This window comes from Rutidosis leptorrhynchoides, chromosome 6, assembly GCF_046630445.1.
Source record: "Rutidosis leptorrhynchoides isolate AG116_Rl617_1_P2 chromosome 6, CSIRO_AGI_Rlap_v1, whole genome shotgun sequence".
In the NCBI taxonomy this organism is placed as follows: domain Eukaryota; kingdom Viridiplantae; phylum Streptophyta; class Magnoliopsida; order Asterales; family Asteraceae; genus Rutidosis; species Rutidosis leptorrhynchoides.
The window spans coordinates 124,342,459-124,363,324 of NC_092338.1; the positions used below are offsets into that span (position 1 = coordinate 124,342,459).

The window sequence follows — 20,866 nt, forward strand, 5'->3', positions numbered from 1 at the left end:
AACTGATTTCGATGTAACATATTTGTATTGTAAACCATTATGTAATGGTCGTGTGTAAACAGGATATTTTAGATTATCATTATTTGATAATCTACGTAAAGCTTTTTAAACCTTTATTTATGAAATAAAGGTTATGGTTTGTTTTAAAAATGAATGCAGTCTTTGAAAAACGTCTCATATAGAGGTCAAAACCTCGCAACGAAATCAATTAATATGGAACGTTTTTAATCAATAAGAACGGGACATTTCAGTTGGTATCTGAGCGTTGGTCTTAGAGAACTAGAAAATTTGCATTAGTGTGTCTTATCGAGTTTGTTAGGATGCATTAGTGAGTCTGGACTTCGACCGTGTTTTCTTTAAAAATGATTGCTTAACATTTTTGTTGAAAACTATATATTATTAACATATATATATTATGTGATATATTAATCTCTTAACATGTTTGATATTGTGTGATAGATGTATACCTCTAGCACAAATCCCATTGACTCATCTAATAATAACGAAGAGTCGAATATATATTGGACTGATTCTCAAGTTCCCGAAGAAGAACCGGAAGAAGAATCAGAACCGGAAGAAGAATCAGAACCGGAAGAGGAGGAACCGGAGGAGGAAATAGAACCGGTGGGGGAAATAATAAAATGGTTAAGTAAAAGAAAATCCTCAACCAACCGACCAAGGTTAATTATGGTCAATGGTGTTTCCGCCAAGGAAGCAAAATATTGGGAGGATTACCAATTCTCCGATGAATCGAATTCCGACGAGAATTCCGATGATGTTATAGAAATTACCCCAACTGAATTTAAAAAGGCAAAAGAAAATAATAAGGGAAAGGGCATAAAAATAGAGAAATCTAATTCCAACCCCGATGAACTTTATATGTATCGTCAACCCCCGAAGCCCTTAAGTTGTAACAATGACCCGGGAACCTCTAAACCACCAGGTTTTTCTAAACCGTTGTGAAAAACGACAGCTCGTATTAGGGGAACATCATATATCCCTAGAAACTTGGCAAAACGAACCAAAACCGAAGAAGAAGAAACGAGCGAGTCGGAATAAGATAGTTGTATTCGTGTGGTGTAATATATGTAATATAGTGTGCTTATGCTTTATGATATATGTAAAAATTGCTTGTATTGATAAGTATTTTTTTATGAATCTAACTCTTGTCTATTTTACAGTATAAAAACACAAAATGGATAGACAACCCAATATTTTAAGAGACCTACCCGGAGACATGATTGATGAAATCTTGTCTAGAGTCGGTCAGAATTCTTCAGCACAACTATTTACTGCGAAATCAGTTTGTAAGACATTCGAAGAACGTTCCAAGAATGTCTTGGTTTATAAGAGACTTTCGTTTGAAAGATGGGGGATATCACATTGGGAAACCCATAAGTTACGATGTGTTTACTTTGACGCATATATTGCGGGGAACCCAAATGCTATTTTACGCAACGGGTTAAGAAATTATTTTGACTCAATGTATCCGAATATAGGGCTTCATGATTTAGAAAAAGCGGCTAACATGCAACATAAAGAAGCATGCTATGCTTACGGGTTAGTAATGTTCGCTTCTCACCAAAGTGAGAAAAAGAACATCGGGCTACAACTATTAAACAAAACGTTCCCACAAGTGACGGAGTCGGTAATTGGGGTAAGAAATGAGGTTTTTAGGTTATTACGAGACTGTTGGTCATTACGTAACCCTCGTCCCTTTGACAACGTTACAACACGCTGTCTTATCAACGGCCATAACGGTTATGTTCCACAAGACCAAGGATGGGAAGTAGTCCTAGTAAAACCAGAATGCATGACTTATTTCTGGACGTATGAATTACGTGTCTTTATTGCCTTTGCTGAACGACTTGTGTACTAGCTAGAATTATCTTCACAACTATCTTGTATCAAAGTTATTGTGTGCTATATTTCATGCTTTATGTAAAATAAGCGGTATTGTAAGTTTGTAAAATATTGTATAAAAGTTTGAACGCGAAATATTATTATAATCAGTTTTTCATATAGAATTGTAGTAGTTGAATTGTATATTAGTTACTAAGTATGAACTTAACGGGTAGGTACTACCCGAATTTAAACTTATAAAACGCTAATATGAAGAAAAAGCTTTTATAAATGAGTTCATATTATGCTACGAAATACTATTAACTACTCTTAATATTCTGTATGATTAACTTGTTCCATTTGACTATTTTGAAGGAAATGGCACCGACTACTCGACACACCGTAAATATGAAAGAAGAGGAATTCCGTACTTTTCTAGCTTCAAACATAGCCGCAGTACAGGCTGCGCTACATACCAACAATAACCTTGGATCTAGCAGTACAGGAAATCGTGTAGGATGCACCTACAAAGAATTCACTGCCTGCAAACCTTTGGAATTTGATGGAAACGAAGGACCGATTGGATTGAAACGGTGGACCGAGAAGGTCGAATCAGTGTTTGCCATAAGTAAGTGTACTGAAGAGGACAAAGTGAAGTACGCTACGCATACCTTCACAGGTTCTGCGTTAACATGGTGGAATACCTATCTAGAGCAAGTGGGACAAGATGATGCATACGCACTACCGTGGTCAGCATTCAAGCACTTGATGAACGAGAAGTACCGTCCCAGAACTGAGGTTAATAAGCTCAAGACAGAACTTAGAGGGTTACGAACCCAAGGATTTGATATTACCACATATGAAAGACGATTCAAAGAATTATGCCTATTGTGTCAGGGATCATTCGAAGATGAGGAAGAGAAGATCGACGCGTTTGTGAAAGGATTACCAGAAAGAATCCAAGAAGATATAAGTTCACACGAGCCCGCCTCCATACAACAGGCATGTAGAATGGCTCACAAACTAGTAAACCAGATTGAAGAAAGAATTAAAAAACAGACTGCTGAAGAGGCCAATGTGAAGCAAGTGAAAAGAAAGTGGGAGGAAAACGGTGATAAGAATCACCAATACAACAACAACAATTACAACAATAATCGCAACAATTATCCCAACAATCGCAACATCAATCGCAACTACAACAAACGGCCCAACAATAACAACAACAACAACAACAGCAACTACAACAATCATCCCAACAACAATAACAACCGCAACAACAACAACAATCAGAAGCAGCAATGCCAAAGGTGTGAAAAGTATCACTCGGGGTTCTGCACCAAATTTTGCAACAAGTGTAAAAGAAATGGTCATAGCGCGACGAAGTGTGAGGTCTACGGATCAGGGGTTAACAGAACGAAAGGAACAAATGGTGTCGGAACAAGTAATGGCGGAGCAAGTAGTGTCGGAGCAAGTTATGCCAATATAGTTTGTTATAAATGTGGAAAACCGGGCCACATTATTAGAAATTGCCCGAACCAGGAGAAAACGAATGGACAAGGCCGCGAAAGAGTTTTCAATATTAATGCGGCAGAGGCACAGGAAGACCCGGAGCTTGTTACGGGTACGTTTCTTATTGACAATAAATCTGCTTACGTTTTATTTGATTCGGGTGCGGATAGAAGCTATATGAGTAGAGATTTTTGTGCTGAATTAAGTTGTCCATTGACGCCGTTGGATAGTAAATTTCTACTCGAATTAGCAAACGGTAAATTAATTTCAGCAGATAATATATGCCGGAATCGAGAAATTAAACTGGGTAGCGAAATATTTAAGATTGATTTGATACCAGTAGAGTTAGGGAGTTTTGATGTAATAGTTGGCATGGACTGGCTGAAGAAGGTGAAAGCAGAGATAGTATGTTATAAAAATGCAATTCGCATTGTACGAGAAGAAGGAGAACCCTTAATGGTGTATGGAGAAAAGGGCAACATGAAGCTACATCTTATTAGTAATTTGAAGGCATAAAAACTAATAAGAAAAGGTTGCTATGCTGTTCTAGCACACGTCGAGAAAGTACAAACTGAAGAAAAAAGCATCAATGATGTTCCCGAAGCAAAAGAATTTCCCGATGTATTTCCGAAAGAATTACCGGGACTACCTCCACATCGATCTGTTGAATTTCAAATAGATCTTTTACCAGGAGCTGCACCAATAGCTCGTGCTCCTTATAGACTCGCACCCAGCGAGATGAAAGAGCTGCAAAGCCAACTGCAAGAACTATTAGAACGTGGTTTCATTCGACCAAGCACATCACCATGGGGAGCTCCTGTTTTGTTTGTCAAGAAGAAGGATGGTACATTTAGGTTGTGTATTGACTACAGAGAGTTGAACAAATTTACCATCAAAAACCGTTATCCACTGCCGAGAATTGATGACTTATTTGATCAACTACAAGGCTCGTCGGTTTATTCGAAGATCAATTTACATTCTGGATATCATCAAATGCGAGTAAAGGAGGATGATATTCCAAAAACTGCTTTTAGGACGCGTTATGATCATTACGAGTTTATGGTTATGTCGTTTGGATTGACTAACGCACCAGCTGTGTTCATGGACCTTATGAACCGAGTGTGTGGGCCATATCTTGACAAGTTTGTCATTATTTTCATCGATGACATACGTATTTACTCAAAGAATGATCTAGAGCACGAAGAACATTTGAGAAAAGTGCTAGAAGTATTGAGGAAAGAAAAACTGTACACTAAGTTTTCAAAGTGTGCATTTTGGTTGGAAGAAGTTCAATTCCTCGGTCACATAGTGAACAAAGAAGGTATCCAGGTGGACCCAGCAAAGATCGAAATTGTTGAAAAGTGGGAAACCCCAAAAACTCTGAAGCATATACGTCAATTTTTTGGATTGGCTGGTTACTACAGAAGATTCATCCAAGATTTCTCCAAAATAGCAAAACCCTTGACTGCATTAACGCATAAAGGGAAGAAATTTGAATGGAAGGATGAACAAGAGAAGGCATTTCAATTATTGAAGAAAAAGCTAACTACGGTACCTATATTGTCATTGCCTGAAGGGATGATGATTTTGTGATTTATTGTGACGTATTAAAGCAAGGTCTCGGTTATGTATTAATGCAACGGACGAAGGTGATTGCTTATGCATCTAGACAATTGAAGATTCACGAGCAAAATTATACGACGCATGATTTGGAATTAGGCGCGGTTGTTTTTGCATTAAAGACTTGGAGGCACTACTTATATGGGGTCAAAAGTATTATATATACCGACCACAAAAGTCTTCAACACATATTTAATCAGAAACAACTGAATATGAGGCAGCGTAGGTGGATTGAATTGTTGAATGATTACGACTTTGAGATTCGTTACCACCCGGGGAAGGCAAATGTGGTAGCCGACACCTTGAGCAGAAAGGACAGAGAACCCATTCGAGTAAAATCTATGAATATAATGATTCACACTAACCTTACTACTCAAATAAAGGAGGCGCAACAAGGAGTTTTAAAAGAGGGAAATTTAAAGGATGAAATACCCAAAGGATCGGAGAAGCATCTTAATATTCGGGAAGACGGAACCCGGTATAGGGCTGAAAGAATTTGGGTACCAAAATTTGGAGATATGAGAGAAATGGTACTTAGAGAAGCTCATAAAACCAGATACTCAATACATCCTGGAACGGGGAAGATGTACAAGGATCTTAAGAAACATTTTTGGTGGCCAGGTATGAAATCTGATATTGCTAAATATGTAGGAGAATGTTTGACGTGTTCTAAGGTCAAAGCAGAACATCAGAAACCATCAGGTCTACTACAACAACCTGAAATCCCGGAATGGAAATGGGAAAACATTACCATGGATTTTATTACTAAATTGCCAAGGACTGCAAGTGGTTATGATACTATTTGGGTAATAGTTGATCGTCTCACCAAGTCAGCACACTTCCTGCCAATAAGAGAAGATGACAAGATGGAGAAGTTAGCATGACCGTATTTGAAGGAAGTCGTCTCCAGACATGGAATACCAATCTCTATTATCTCTGATAGGGATGGCAGATTTATTTCAAGATTCTGGCAGACATTACAGCAAGCATTGGGAACTCATCTAGACATGAGTACTGCCTATCATCCACAAACTGATGGGCAGAGCGAAAGGATGATACAAACGTTTGAAGACATGCTACGAGCTTGTGTTATTGATTTCGGAAATAGTTGGGATCGACATCTACCGTTAGCAGAATTTTCCTACAACAATAGCTACCATTCAAGCATTGAGATGGCGCCGTTTGAAGCACTTTATGGTAGAAAGTGCAGGTCTCCGATTTGTTGGAGTGAAGTGGGGGATAGACAGATTACGGGTCCGGAGATAATACAAGAAACTACCGAGAAAATCATCCAAATTCAACAAAGATTGAAAACCGCCCAGAGTCGACAAAAGAGCTACGCGGACAGTAAAAGAAAAGATATAGAGTTTGAAATTGGAGAAATGGTCATGCTTAAGGTTTCACCTTGGAAAGGCGTTGTTCGATTTGGTAAACGGGGGAAACTAAATCCAAGGTACATTGGACCATTCAAGATTATTGATCATGTCGGACCAGTAGCTTACCGACTTGAATTACCTCAACAACTCGCGGCTGTACATAACACTTTCCACGTCTCGAATTTGAATAAATGTTTTGCTAAAGAAGATCTCACTATTCCATTAGATGAAATCCAAATAAACGAAAAACTTCAATTCATCGAAGAACCCGTCGAAATAGTGGATCGTGAGGTTAAAAGACTTAAGCAAAACAAGATACCAATTATTAAGGTTCGATGGAATGCTCGTAGAGGACCCGAGTTTACCTGGGAACGAGAAGATCAGATGAAGAAGAAATACCCCCATTTATTTCCAGAAGATACGTCAACACCTCCAACTGCTTAAAATTTCGAGACGAAATTTATTTAACGGGTAGGTACTGTAGTGACCCGAACTTTTCCATGTTTATATATATATTAAATGAAATTGTTATTTACATGATTAAGTGTTTCCAACATGTTAAGCAATCAAACTTGTTAAGACTTGATTAATTGAAATAGGTTTCATATAGACAATTGACCACCCAAGTTGACCGGTGATTCACGAACGTTAAACCTTGTAAAAACTATATGATGACATATATATGGATATATATATAGTTAACTTGATATTATGATAAGTAAACATATCACTAAGTATATTAACAATGAACTACATATGTAAAAACAAGACTACTAACTTAATGATTTTGAAACGAGACATATATGTAACAATTATCGTTGTAACGACATTTAATGTATATATATCATATTAAGAGATATTTATACATCATAATATCATGATAATATAATAATTTAAAATCTCATTTAATATTATAAACATTGGGTTAACAACATTTAACAAGATCGTTAACCTAAAGGTTTCAAAACAACTTACATGTAACGACTAACGATGACTTAACGACTCAGTTAAAATGTATATACATGTAGTGTTTTAATATGTATTCATACACTTTTGAAAGACTTCAATACACTTATCAAAATACTTCTACTTAACAAAAATTCTTACAATTACATCCCCGTTCAGTTTCATTAACAATTCTACTCGTATGCACCCGTATTCGTACTCGTACAATACACAGCTTTTAGATGTATGTACTATTAGTATATACACTCTAATGATCAGCTCTTAGCAGCCCATGTGAGTCACCTAACACATGTGGGAACCATCATTTGGCAACTAGCATGAAATATCTCATAAAATTACAAAAATATGAGTAATCATTCATGACTTATTTACATGAAAACAAAATTACATATCCTTTATATCTAATCCATACACCAACGACCAAAAACACCTACAAACACTTTAATTCTTCAATTTTCTTCATCTAATTGATCTCTCTCAAGTTCTATCTTCAAGTTCTAAGTGTTCTTCATAAATTCCAAAAGTTCTAGTTTCATAAAATCAAGAATACTTCCAAGATTGCAAGTTTACTTCCAAGTTTTCTAAATCCATTCCAAGTAATCATCCAAGATCAAGAAACCTTTGTTACTTACAGTAGGTTATCTTTCTAATACAAGGTAATAATCATATTCAAACTTTAATTCAATTTCTAAACTATAACAATCTTATTTCGAGTGGAAATCTTAACTTAAATTGTTTTCGTGTCATGATTCTGCTTCAAGAACTTTCAAGCCATCCAAGGATCCTTTGAAGCTAGATCTATTTTTCTCATTTCCAGTAGGTTTATCCAAGGAACTTGAGGTAGTAATGATGTTCATAACATCATTCGATTCATACATAAAAAGCTGTCTTATTCAACGTTATAAACTTGTAATCACTAGAACATAGTTTAGTTAATTCTAAACTTGTTAGCAAATAAAGCTAATCCTTCTAACTAGACTTTTAAAATCAACTAAACACATGTTCTATATCTATATGATATGCTAACTTAATGATTTAAAACCCGGAAACACGATAAACACCATAAAACTGGATATACGCCGTCGTAGTAAAACCGGGGGCTGTTTTGGTTGGGATAATTAAAAGCTAAGAAGAACTTTGATTTAAAAGCTATACTTCTGGAAAAATTATTTTTCTTATGAACATGAAACTATATCCAAAAATCATGGTTAAACTCAAAGTGAAAGTATGTTTTTCAAAATAGTCATCAAGATGTCGTTCTTTCGACGGAAATGACTGCATCTTTCAAAAAAGACTTGTAACTTGTATTTCCGACTATAAACTTATACTTTTTATATTTAGATTCATAAAGTTAAGTTCAATACGAAACTGTGGCCACTGGAATCACTCAAAACGGATTAGAAACGAAGAAATGGGGAGTAAAACAAGATTGATAAAAACTACTCATTTTACCTACGTGAAAGTTAGTAATAAATCTATTCCAACCATAACCTAATCAACTTTTATTGTATATTATGTAATCTTGAGATACCATAGACACGTATACAATGTTTCAACCTATCATGTCGACCCATCTATATATATATATTGCGGAACAACAATAGACACTCTATATGTGAATGTTGGAGTTAGCTATACAGGGTTGAGGTTGATTCCAAAATATATATATATAGTTTGAGTTGTGATCAATACTGAGATACGTATACACTGGGTCGTGGATTGATTCAAGATAATATTTATCGATTTATTTCTGTACATCTAACTGTGGACAACTAGTTGTAGGTTACTAACGAGGACAGCTGACTTAATAAACTTAAAACATCAAAATGCATTAAAAGTATTGTAAATATATTTTGAACATACTTTGATATATATGTATATATTGTTATAGGTTCGTGAATCAATCAGTGGCCAAGTCTTACTTCCCGACGAAGTAAAAATCTGTGAAAGTGAGTTATAGTCCCACTTTTAAAATCTAATATTTTTGGGATGAGAATACATGCAGGTTTTATAAATGATTTACAAAATAGACATAAGTACGTGAAACTACATTCTATGGTTGAATTATCGAAATCGAATATGCCCCTTTTTATTAAGTCTGTTAATCTAAGAATTAGGGAACAGACAACCTAATTTACGCGAATCCTAAAGATAGATCTATTGGGCCTAACAAACCCCATCCAAAGTACCGGATGCTTTAGTACTTCGAAATTTATATCATATCCGAAGGGTGTCCCGGAATGATGGGGATATTCTTATATATGCATCTTGTTAATGTCGGTTACCAGGTGTTCACCATATGAATGATTTTTATCTCTATGTATGGGATGTGTATTGAAATATGAAATCTTGTGGTATATTGTTACGATTTGATATATATAGGTTAAACCTATAACTCACCAACATTTTTGTTGATGTTTAAAGCATGTTTATTCTCAGGTGAATACTAAGAGCTTCCGCTGTTGCATACTAAAATAAGGACAAGATTTGGAGTCCATGTTTGTATGATATTGTGTAAAAACTGCATTCAAGAAACTGATTTCGATGTAACATATTTGTATTGTAAACCATTATGTAATGGTCGTGTGTAAACAGGATATTTTAGATTATCATTATTTGATAATCTACGTAAAGCTTTTTAAACCTTTATTTATGAAATAAAGGTTATGGTTTGTTTTAAAAATGAATGCAGTCTTTGAAAAACGTCTCATATAGAGGTCAAAACTTCGCAACGAAATCAATTAATATGGAACGTTTTTAATCAATAATAACGGGACATTTCATATTATCCTTTAAAGACTTGATTCTCCCCACACTTAGTTAGCTGTGGTATCGAAATTGTGATTAACTTCGTTGTCAACTTCCATTGGACTATCTATGTAATGTTTAACTCTGTGACCATTAACTTTAAATTCAATCCCATTTGAATTTATTAATTCTATCGTTCTGTATGGGAAAACTCTTTTGACTATAAATAGTCCAGACCATCTTGATTTCAATTTTCCAGGAAATAGCTTGAATCGTGAATTGAAAAGAAGAACTCTATCTCCTTCTTTAAATTCTTTTGAACTTCTGATTCTTTTATCATGCCATTTCTTCGTTCTTTCCTTATAGATTAACGAATTTTCGTATGCTTCTTGTCTTAATTCTTCTAATTCATTTAATTGACTTAACCGTAGACATCCAGCTTCATGTAAATCAAGATTACATGTCTTCAAAGCCCAAAATGCTTTGTGTTCAATTTCTACTGGAAGATGACATGCTTTTCCGTAAACGAGTTTAAAAGGTGTGGTTCCAATTGGAGTTTTATAGGCTGTTCTAAAAGCCCAGAGTGTATCCTCCAATTTAATGGACCATTCCTTCGAATTTGATCCTACGGTTTTCTCTAGAATACGTTTTAAAGCTCGGTTGGTATTTTCAACTTGTCCACTTGTTTGTGGATGATATGCAGTGGAGATTTTATGAGTTACTCCATATCTTTTAAGAACTTTCTCAAGTTGATTATTACAGAAATGAGTTCCCCGATCACTTATTAAAGCTTTCGTTGTTCCAAACCTTGCAAAAAGACGTTTTAGAAAATTGACTACAACTCGTGCATCGTTAGTTGGGAGAGCTTGTGCTTCCGCCCATTTAGATACATAATCAATGGCTACGAGAATGTATAGATTATAATGAGATTTTGGAAATGGACCCATAAAGTCAATACCCCAAATGTCAAATACTTCACATACTTGAATGACGTTTTGTGGCATTTCATCACGTTGACTTATTTTTCCGGCCCTTTGACAAGCATCACAGGATTTGCAAAGAAGGTGTGCGTCTTTGTAAATTGTAGGCCAATAGAATCCAGCATCATAAACTTTTCTTGCTGTGAGTTGAGGCCCATAATGCCCTCCTGTTGGTCCTGTGTGACAATGGTTTAAGATTTGATTAGCTTCATCTTCGAATACACATCGGCGTATTATTCCATCGGGACAACTTTTAAACAAATGTGGATCTTCCCAGAAATAGTGTTTTATATCAATGAAGAATTTCTTTCGTTTTTGGTACGATAATCCTTTTTCAAGGAATCCACATACTAAGTAGTTTGCATAGTCTGCAAACCATGGTATTTCATTATAATCTATCTTCAATAGATATTCATCAGGAAAGACAATAGCAAAGACAATAGCAAGGAGTTCTTTTTCAGTAGGTGTGTACTTTTTTTGTGCTCCTTGTAACGTCTTACTAGCATAATATATAGGTTGAAATCGTTTTTCAATCCTTTGTCCTAAAACGGCTCCCATTGCAAAATCACTTGCATCGCACATTAGTTCAAACGGTAAATTCCAATTTGGTGTTATCATGATCGGCGCATTAGTGAGTTTCTCTTTAAGAATATTAAAAGATTTGATACACTCATCTGAAAAGATGAATGGAGCATCCTTTTCTAGGAGTTTATTCATAGGAGTGGCAATTTTAGAAAAATCTTTTATGAAACGTCGGTAAAAATCGGCATGCCCTAGAAAACTCCTAACTCCTCTAACATTGGTGGGATGTGGAAATTTAGCAATTACATCTACTATAGCTCTATCCACTTCAATTCCTTCCTTTGAAATTTTATGACCAAGAACGACGCCTTCTTTAACCATGAAATGGCATTTCTCCCAATTAAGTACTATATTTGATTGTTCGCATCTAATAAGCATTCGTTCAAGATTAATTAAACATGTTTCAAAAGTATCACCGAAGACTGAAAAGTCATCCATGAAAACTTCCATGCATTCTTCTATCATGTCATGAAAAATTGCCATCATGCACCTTTGAAAGGTTGCAGGGGCGTTGCAAAGTCCAAATGGCATGCGTTTGTAAGCAAAAGTACCATAAGGACACGTGAATGTGGTTTTTTCTTGATCCTCGGGTGCTATTGTAATTTGAAAATATCCGAAAAAACCATCAAGAAAAAAATAGTAACTATTTCCGGCTAATCTTTCCAACATTTGATCAATAAAAGGTAAGGGAAAGTGATCTTTTCTGGTGGCGTCATTTAATTTTCTATAATCAATACACACACGCCATCCTGTTACAGTCCTAGTAGGAATAAGCTCATTTTTCTCATTTGTAATGACAGTCATGCCACCCTTCTTAGGCACGCATTGAACTGGGCTTACCCATGAGCTATCAGAAATTGGATAAATTAAACCTGCATCTAGCAGTTTAATTATTTCTTTTTAACAACATCTTGCATATTCGGATTTAGTCTTCGTTGGCGTTGCACATATGTTTTATGACCTTCTTCCATAAGGATTTTATGTGTGCAATACGAAAGACTTATTCCTTTAATATCATGAATCTTCCATGCAATGGCTGGTTTATGAGCTTTCAACACAGAAATGAGTTACGATTTCTCATTTTCAGTAAGAGAAGACGATATTATTACAGGCAATTCAGATTCACCATGTAAATAAGCGTATTCCAAATGGTTTGGAAGTGGCTTTAACTCTAATTTCGGTGGTTCTTCTATCGATGATTTATATCGATATCTGTCTTCTTCTTTTAGCATTTGAATTTCTTCTGTTGTTGGTTCATATCCATTAGCTGTAAGTGTAGCTAACATTTCAACTTCATCAATTGGTTCAGTTCCTTCTCCTAAAGAACATTCTCCTGTTCCTTATAATTCTGGAAATTCTTCTAACAATTCTGCATGTGAATCTATAGTTTGAATATAATAACATGTATCATCTGCAGATTGCGGTTGTTGCATTGCTCTATCAACTGAAAAGGTAACACTCTCGTCCTCTATACTTAGGGTCAATTTCTTACCAAACACGTCTATCATTGCTTTAGCCGTGTTTAAGAATGGTCTTCCTAATATTAGAGGAACTTGAGAATCTTCTTCCATGTCCAGAACAAAAAAATCTACTGGAAATACTAAAGTACCAACTTTAACTAGCATGTTCTCCATTATCCCTCTAGGATATTTTATTGATCGATCGGCTAGTTGTATGCTTATTCTTGTTGGTTTCAATTCTCCAAGGTCTAGTTTAGCGTATAGTGAATACGGCATTAAATTTATACTAGCACCTAAGTCTGCCAATGCTTCTATTGAACTAAAACTACCCAGAAAACATGGAATTGTAAAACTTCCTGGATCTGATAGTTTTTCTGGTATCTTATTCAACAGCACTGCTGAACAATTAGCATTCATAGTAACGGCCGAGAGTTCTTCCATTTTCTTTCTATTTGTGATTAGATCTTTCAGAAATTTAGCATATCTAGGCATTCCTGAAATCACATCAATGAAAGGAAGATTTACATTTATCTGTTTAAACATATCCAAGAATTTGGATTGCTCGACTTCAAGTCTCTCTTTTTTCATTTTACTCAGGTAAGGAAGTGGTGGTTGGTATGGTTTAACATAAGGTATTGCCTTAACTGTGTTATCTTCATTAACCTTTTCAACTACCGGTTCTGTTTCCTTATCTTGTTCAGGTTGTGGTTCTTGTAGAGTAGGAATAGCTTCATCAGAAATTACAGGTATTTCAGGTGGTTTAAGTGTAATACCACTTCTTGTGGTAATGGCTTTAGCTGTTTCATTCCGGGGGTTAGCATTTGTATCACTAGGTAGACTTCCCGGTTTTCTTTCACCTATCAACCTTGCTAGGTTACTTACTTCTTGTTCCAAATTTTGAATAGAAGCTTGTTGATTTCTAAATGCTTGAGCATTTTGTTCATTGGGTTGTTTCTGAGATGTGAAAAACTGCGTTTGAGTTTCAACTAGCTTCGTCATCATATCTTCTAAATTCGGCTTTTTATCATCGATTTGTGGTGGTTTGTTTTGAAAATAAGTCTTTGCTGGTTGTAAGTATTATTGGATACTTGTTGATTACTAGGACCTTGTTGGTTGTTGTATGGAACATTTCGGTTATAATTCTGGTTTTGATTGTAAATCGGTTTTGGCGGTTGATAATTATTCTGATAATTATTTCCAGGCCTTTAGTTTATGTATGAAATATTCTCTCTTTGTTCCATTGTTAGTTCAATACTGAGACAATCTTTTGTCAAATGTGGTCCTCCACACTGCTCACAACTAATTCGTATTGAGTGTATATCTTTAGTCATCTTTTCCATTCGTCTCTCGACAGCATCTATCTTTGCGGAAATGGAATCTAAGTCATGGCTAGAATCGGCTCTAGCTGCTTTAGATGATCTAACGATATCTTTTTCTTGGTGCCACTCATGTGAGTGGGAAGCAGTGTTATCAATAATTTTGTAAGCATCAGTTTCGGTTTTCTTCATAATAGAACCACCAGCTGCTATATCGATGTCTTTTCTTGTAGTGATGTCGCATCCTTGGTAGAATATTTGTACTATTTGACAAGTGTCTAAACCATGTTGCGGACATCCTCTCAATAACTTTCCAAATCTTGTCTACGCCTCATATAGAGTTTCATTCGGTTTCTGTGTGAACGTAAAAATTTCTCCTTGAAGTCTTACGGCTTTAGATGCCGGAAAGAATTGTTTAAGAAATTTTTCAACTAAAACGTCTCATGTATCAATCGCCCCTTCAGGTAACGATTCCAACCAATCTTTGGCTTCTCCCTTTAAAGTCCAGGGAAATAACATGAGATATATCTGTTCATCCTCAATTTCTCTTATTTTAAATAGTGTGCAGATCCTATTAAAGGTACGAAGATGTTCATTTGGATTTTCCTTCGGCGCACCACTAAATTGGCATTGATTAGTCACCATATGTAGAATTTGTCCTTTGATTTCGTAATCTGGCGCATTAATGTCTGGATGAGTAATTGCGTGACCTTGGCCAGTGCGTTTAGCTCTCATTCGGTCTTCCATACTTAGAGGTTCCAGATTCTCCATAATTGAATTTGTTGAATCTAAATCACTAGAGGATTCTGATTTAATGGTTCGTTCCTCAACAATCTCTGTTTGAATGATTGGTGGTTCCGGAGGAAAAATTAATGGTTCAGGATCTATGAATCGTCCCTGAATATTCTCTGGATTTTCAATTGTGAGGTCGGGTTCAAAAAATAGATTATCGGAAATTTGAATTGGAGTACTTGGTCGACTGGATGACGATTCTAAAGAAAAATCAACGGCGGCAATATTTGCTAGATGTCTTGATCGAGTTACAGGTGGTGAACGTACAAAAGGTGGTGAACGTCTTGCTCGGTGCATTCACTGAATATCCTATTAGTTTTTAAAAGGAAAGAAAAATTATATAAGTTATCCAATTAATAGACTTTTCTAATTTTTCCCACGTTTCGAATAGCCAAAAGATGCAGCAGAGGGGCAGGATTCGTTTGGTCTCAATATAATTGAGTACTGTTTGGCTCCAATAACCCGGTCCACGTACAAATCCAACTATTACTACGAACCAGAAAATTTTGATGTCTATCAATTTAACCACTTAAAATAAATTTTCGTAATTTTAAGAAATTAGAGAAGAAGTAGAATAAAAATCTATGTCCTAAAACTAGAATTACGAGAAATAAGAAAGAAAAAGAGCGTGTCGAAAAAGGTCGAAAAAGGGTTGAAAAATAAAAGGCGTCGAAAAATAAGAAAGAAAAAGAGTGACTTATAAAACTTTAAAACACTCGACTAACCCAACCTTATTACTATCACTAACTTAAAATTAAAATTGCAAATTGAGATTACTAATTGAAGTGATAATTGATACATAGGTAAAAGGCGTCGAAAAATAAAAATAAGAAAGTAGCGCGTTGAAACTTAAAAAGGAACTAAAAACTAAAAAATTAAAAGTTGCGTCTAAAAATATTTAAGCTTACAAGTAAAACTATATCCCAAATGACAATATCTTAAAAAGGAACTAAAACTTAAAAAGGTGTCGCAAAATTCTAAAGCACTTAAATCTTAGTCTAAAGAAAAAGCACTTAAGGGATTTTACGGCAAATCCTAAAATTCTAGAAATAAAAATAAGCTACGGCAAAAACTATGGATTAAAACTAAATATGAGCGAAAAAACACAAATATTACGCTAAAACAATTAAAAAGGTACAAAATATAAAAATATACTAAAAGTTGTAAAAAATACAATTTTTATAAAAAAATTATTTTTATATTATTTATTTAATAAAACTATTAATTTTATAACTTATTTAAAACTAATTAAACTAAATATACAAATTAAATAAATAAACTAAACTAAAATATATAATATATAACCCTAATTAGGGTTTAAATATAATAATAATAATTATAATCCATAATTAATGCAGGTTGCAGTCAACTGTGGCGTGTCAGCAGAGCTCATGCGATCGCATGAGTTCTAAGTTACTAAGCCATACGATCGCATGGGCTAGGGTTTCGGGCCAGACACTGGGCTGCTACAGGACTGGACTCGAGTAAAATTTTTTTTTCTCTTGTTTTGCTATATTATATTTCTGTTTTATATATTTATGTAATATATTAATATAAATTAAATAAAACTTATATTTTTATAAAATAAAGATAAAGAAACTTTTATATAACTTATATATTTAACAAACTCTTAAAAATATTTATATTTTTGTTTTTCTTTTTTATATTTTCGAATATTTAAAACGTATTTTTACAAAAGTGTATTTTTTATAAAAGTAAACTTAAAAATAAAAATCTTTTTTTTATATTAGCGTTGTGCTTTCGGCGTTTAAGCAAGAAATTGATCCCCGGCAGCGGCGCCAAAAATACTTGATGTTAAAGCTAAGGGGTATAAAATACTATTAGATTTTACAAGGAAATACTATTAAATACGATACAATTTTACAGAAGATATTTATTTATTTATAGAATGGATATACTTAAACCTTGCTACAACACTTATAGGCAGTGTATCTAATCGTACAGTAGTGTAGTTTTTAGTAAGTCCGGTTCGTTCCACAGGGAATCTTTTAAACAAAGCTTAACGCTATATTAGTTTAATTTATAAAAATACAAATATATATATAAGTAATATTATTATTATAAAAAGGGACGTTTAATGACCGGTTTGTCGAATTTAAAAATTTTAGTCGCAGTTAAAACCTAATGTAAAATATTAAATAAATAAAAGACTTAATTTAAAGCGTAAAATAAATAACGATAATGAAATTGCAATAAATAAAAGTGCGATAAAATAAAATTGCAATAATTAAAAAGTACGATAATTAAAAGTGCAATTAAATACAATAACAATAAATAAAAGTGCGATAATTAGAAGTGCAATTAAATATAAAATAAATGAAATTAAATATGAAATAAAAGAATTATGCTTATTTAAACTTCCGTAATCATGATGTTTGACGTGTTGATTTTAGTTTTATGCCCATGGGTTAATTGTCCTTTGTCCTGGATTATTTAATATGTCCGTTTGATTTTTGTCCATAACAGTCCATCAGTCATAAATATAAAGTACGAGTGTCCTCGTCAAATTATCCTTATACCCGAAGTCAAATATTCCAACTAATTGGGGACTTAAATTGTAACAAGGTTTTATTACTTTGTTTAATAATTACACCAGGATATCGACTGCGTGTAACCCAAGGTTTTAATACTTTGTTATCAATTATGCCAAGTGTCCTTGTACATAATTTCACCCCCGTTTTAATAATTCTAGTGGCTATTAATCCATTCCCGTGTCCGGTTAAATGAACGATTATTCGTACATATAAATATCCCGCCCATCATGTCCGATCGAGTGTATATGGTTATTTATAGGGACGTCCAATTGTAAATTTTTATATTAAAATTAACAAACTATCATTTAGTTAAACAAATATAAAGGCCATTAATAGCCCATAGTCTAATTTCCACAAGTGTCGTTCTTTTGACCAAACCCCAATTATGGTACAAAGCCCAATTACCCAATTTTAGTAATTAGCCCAACATCATGATTACTTCGTTTTAAATAAGCATAATAATAACTTAGCTACGAGACATTAAATTAAAAAGGTTGAACATAACTTACAATGATTAAAAATAGCGTAGCGTTACACGGACAGAATTTCGACTTACACCCTTACAACATTCGCTAACATACCCTTATTATTAGGATTTAAAATTAAAATTAAAATTAAAATATAAATATATATATACGTTTACATATATATAGAGAGATTGATATATGTTGAATGATGCACCAAACACTCGATTTTATAGGCCTTGTGAACTGGAAAAGATGCTCATGCGATCGCATGGAGTTTCTTCCTCCAGGACATGCGATCGCATGGCCTCTATTTACAGCTCACATGAGCTTGTTTTCTTATGCCGACGGTTTTTAAATATAATATAATATATATTAATTTTAAGAATTAATTATATATTATATTATATTCATGTGCATAGTTGACTTGTAATTTTTAGTCCGTTGCGTCGAGCGTTGAGAGTTGACTCTGGTCCCGGTTCCGGATTTTCGAACGTCCTTGCGTACAATTTAATATCTTGTACTTTGCGTTTTGAATCTTGTACTCTTGTAATTTTGAGACGTTTCTTATCAATAATTGGAACCTCTTTGATTGTATTCTATACTTTTGAGCTTTTTGGTCATTTGCGTCTTCAATTCGTCGAATCTGTCTTTTGTCTTCACCTTTTATTATTTAAACGAATATTCCTTGTAAATAGGATAACTGCAACTAAAAGCTTGTCTTTCTTGAGGAATAATGCTATGAAATATATGTTCGTTTTTAGCATTATCATCTAACGATGTCTTTTTCTTGATGCCACTCATGTGAGTGGGAGGCTGTGTTATCAATAATTTTGTAAGCTTCAGTTGCGGTTTTCTTCATAATGGAACCACCAGCTGCTATGTCGATGTCTTTTCGTGTAGTAATGTCGCATCCTTGGTAGAATATTTGTACTATTTGATAAGTTTCTAAACCATGTTGAGGACATCCTCTCAACAACTTTCCAAATCTTGTCCACGCTTCATATAAAGTTTCATTTGGCTTTTGTGTGAACGTAACAATTTCTCCTTGAAGTCTCACAGCTTTAGATGCTGGAAAGAATCTTTTAAGAAATTTCTCAGCTAAAACATCCCATGTATCAATCGCCCCTTCAGGTAATGATTCTAACCAATCTTTGGCTTCTCCCTTTAAAGTCCAGGGAAATAACATGAGATAGATCTATTCATCCTCAACTTCTCTGATTTTAAATAGAGTACAGATCCTATTAAAGGTACGAAGATGTTCGTTTGGATCTTCCTTCGGCGCACCACTAAATTGGCATTGATTAGTTACCATGTGTAGGATTTGTCCTTTGATTTCATAATCTGGCGCATTAATGTCTGGTTGAGTAATTGTGTGACCTTGGCCAGTGCGTGTAGCTCTCATTCGATCTTCCATACTTAGAGGTTCCTGATTTTCCATGATTGAATTTGTTGAATCTGAATCACTAGAGGATTCTGATTTAATAGTTTCTTCCTCGACAATCTCTGGTTGTATGATTTGTGGTTCAGGAGGAATGATTAGTGGTTCAGGATCTCTGAATTGTCCTTGAATATCCTCCGGGTTCTCAATTGTGAGGTCGGGTTCAAAAAATGGATTATCGGAAATTTGAATTGGAGTACTTGGTCGACTAGATGATGATTCTAAAGAAAAATCAACGGCGACAATATTGGCTAGATGTCTTGATCGAGTTACAGGAGGTGAACGTATGAAAGGTGGTGAACGTTTTGCTCGGTGCATTCACTGAATATCCTATTAGTTTTAAAATTAAAAACTTATATAAATTATCAAATTAATAGACTTTTTTGATTTTGCCCACATTTCGAATAGCCAATAGATGCAGCAGGTAGCCAGGACCCTTTAAATCGGAAGCCCACAACTCGCCACTAACAAATCCAACTATTACTACGAACCAGAAAATTTTGGATGTCTATCAATTTAACCGCTTAAAATAATTTTTTTCGTCGAAATTTAAAGAAAATAAAGAAAATTCTATGTCCTAAAAACTCGAGCGTAGAAATGAGAAAGAAAAAGAGCGCGTCGAAAAACGTCGAAAAATAAAAGGTCGAAAAATAATAATAAGAAAGTTAAGCGTCGGAACTTAAAAGTCTAAAAACTAAATATTAAAACTTGCGTCTATAGGTATTAAAGCTTAAAAGGAATTCTAAATCAAAAATGACAATTACTTAAAAAGGCACTTAAATCTATTTAATACTAAAGCGATAAGCGACGTCGTAAAATTCTAAAGTGCCTAAATGTTAATCTAAAGAAAAAGCACTTAAGGGATTTTACGTCAAAGCCTAAAAATCTAGAAACAATAAAATATCTACGGCAAAAATACTAAGTTTAAAACTAATTACGAACAATAAATTATAAAAGTTACGAATTAAACGATATTAAAGAAAAACACAAAATACAAAAATAAACTAAGTTGATAAAAATACAATTTTACAAAAATATTATTTTTATATTATTATTTTATAAAATTTATTAATTTATATAGTTAATAATAATATTTAAACTTAAAATTACAAATTAAAACTAAACTAAATATAAATAAATATATTAATTAAACCCTAATTAGGTTAAAGAAAATAAAATAAAATATATAAACCCTAATACGTAATTATTACGTCC

At 34.1% G+C, this 20,866-nt stretch overlaps 1 non-coding gene across 1 annotated transcript; it reads left to right on the forward strand.

Moving 5' to 3' along the window:
* The first annotated feature begins 19,160 nt into the window (after positions 1-19,160).
* On the forward strand, positions 19,161-19,267 carry LOC139856671 (small nucleolar RNA R71). Its single transcript, XR_011762137.1, has one exon. It is a non-coding gene; the product is annotated as a small nucleolar RNA R71 (small nucleolar RNA).
* The last annotated feature ends 1,599 nt before the right edge of the window (positions 19,268-20,866 follow it).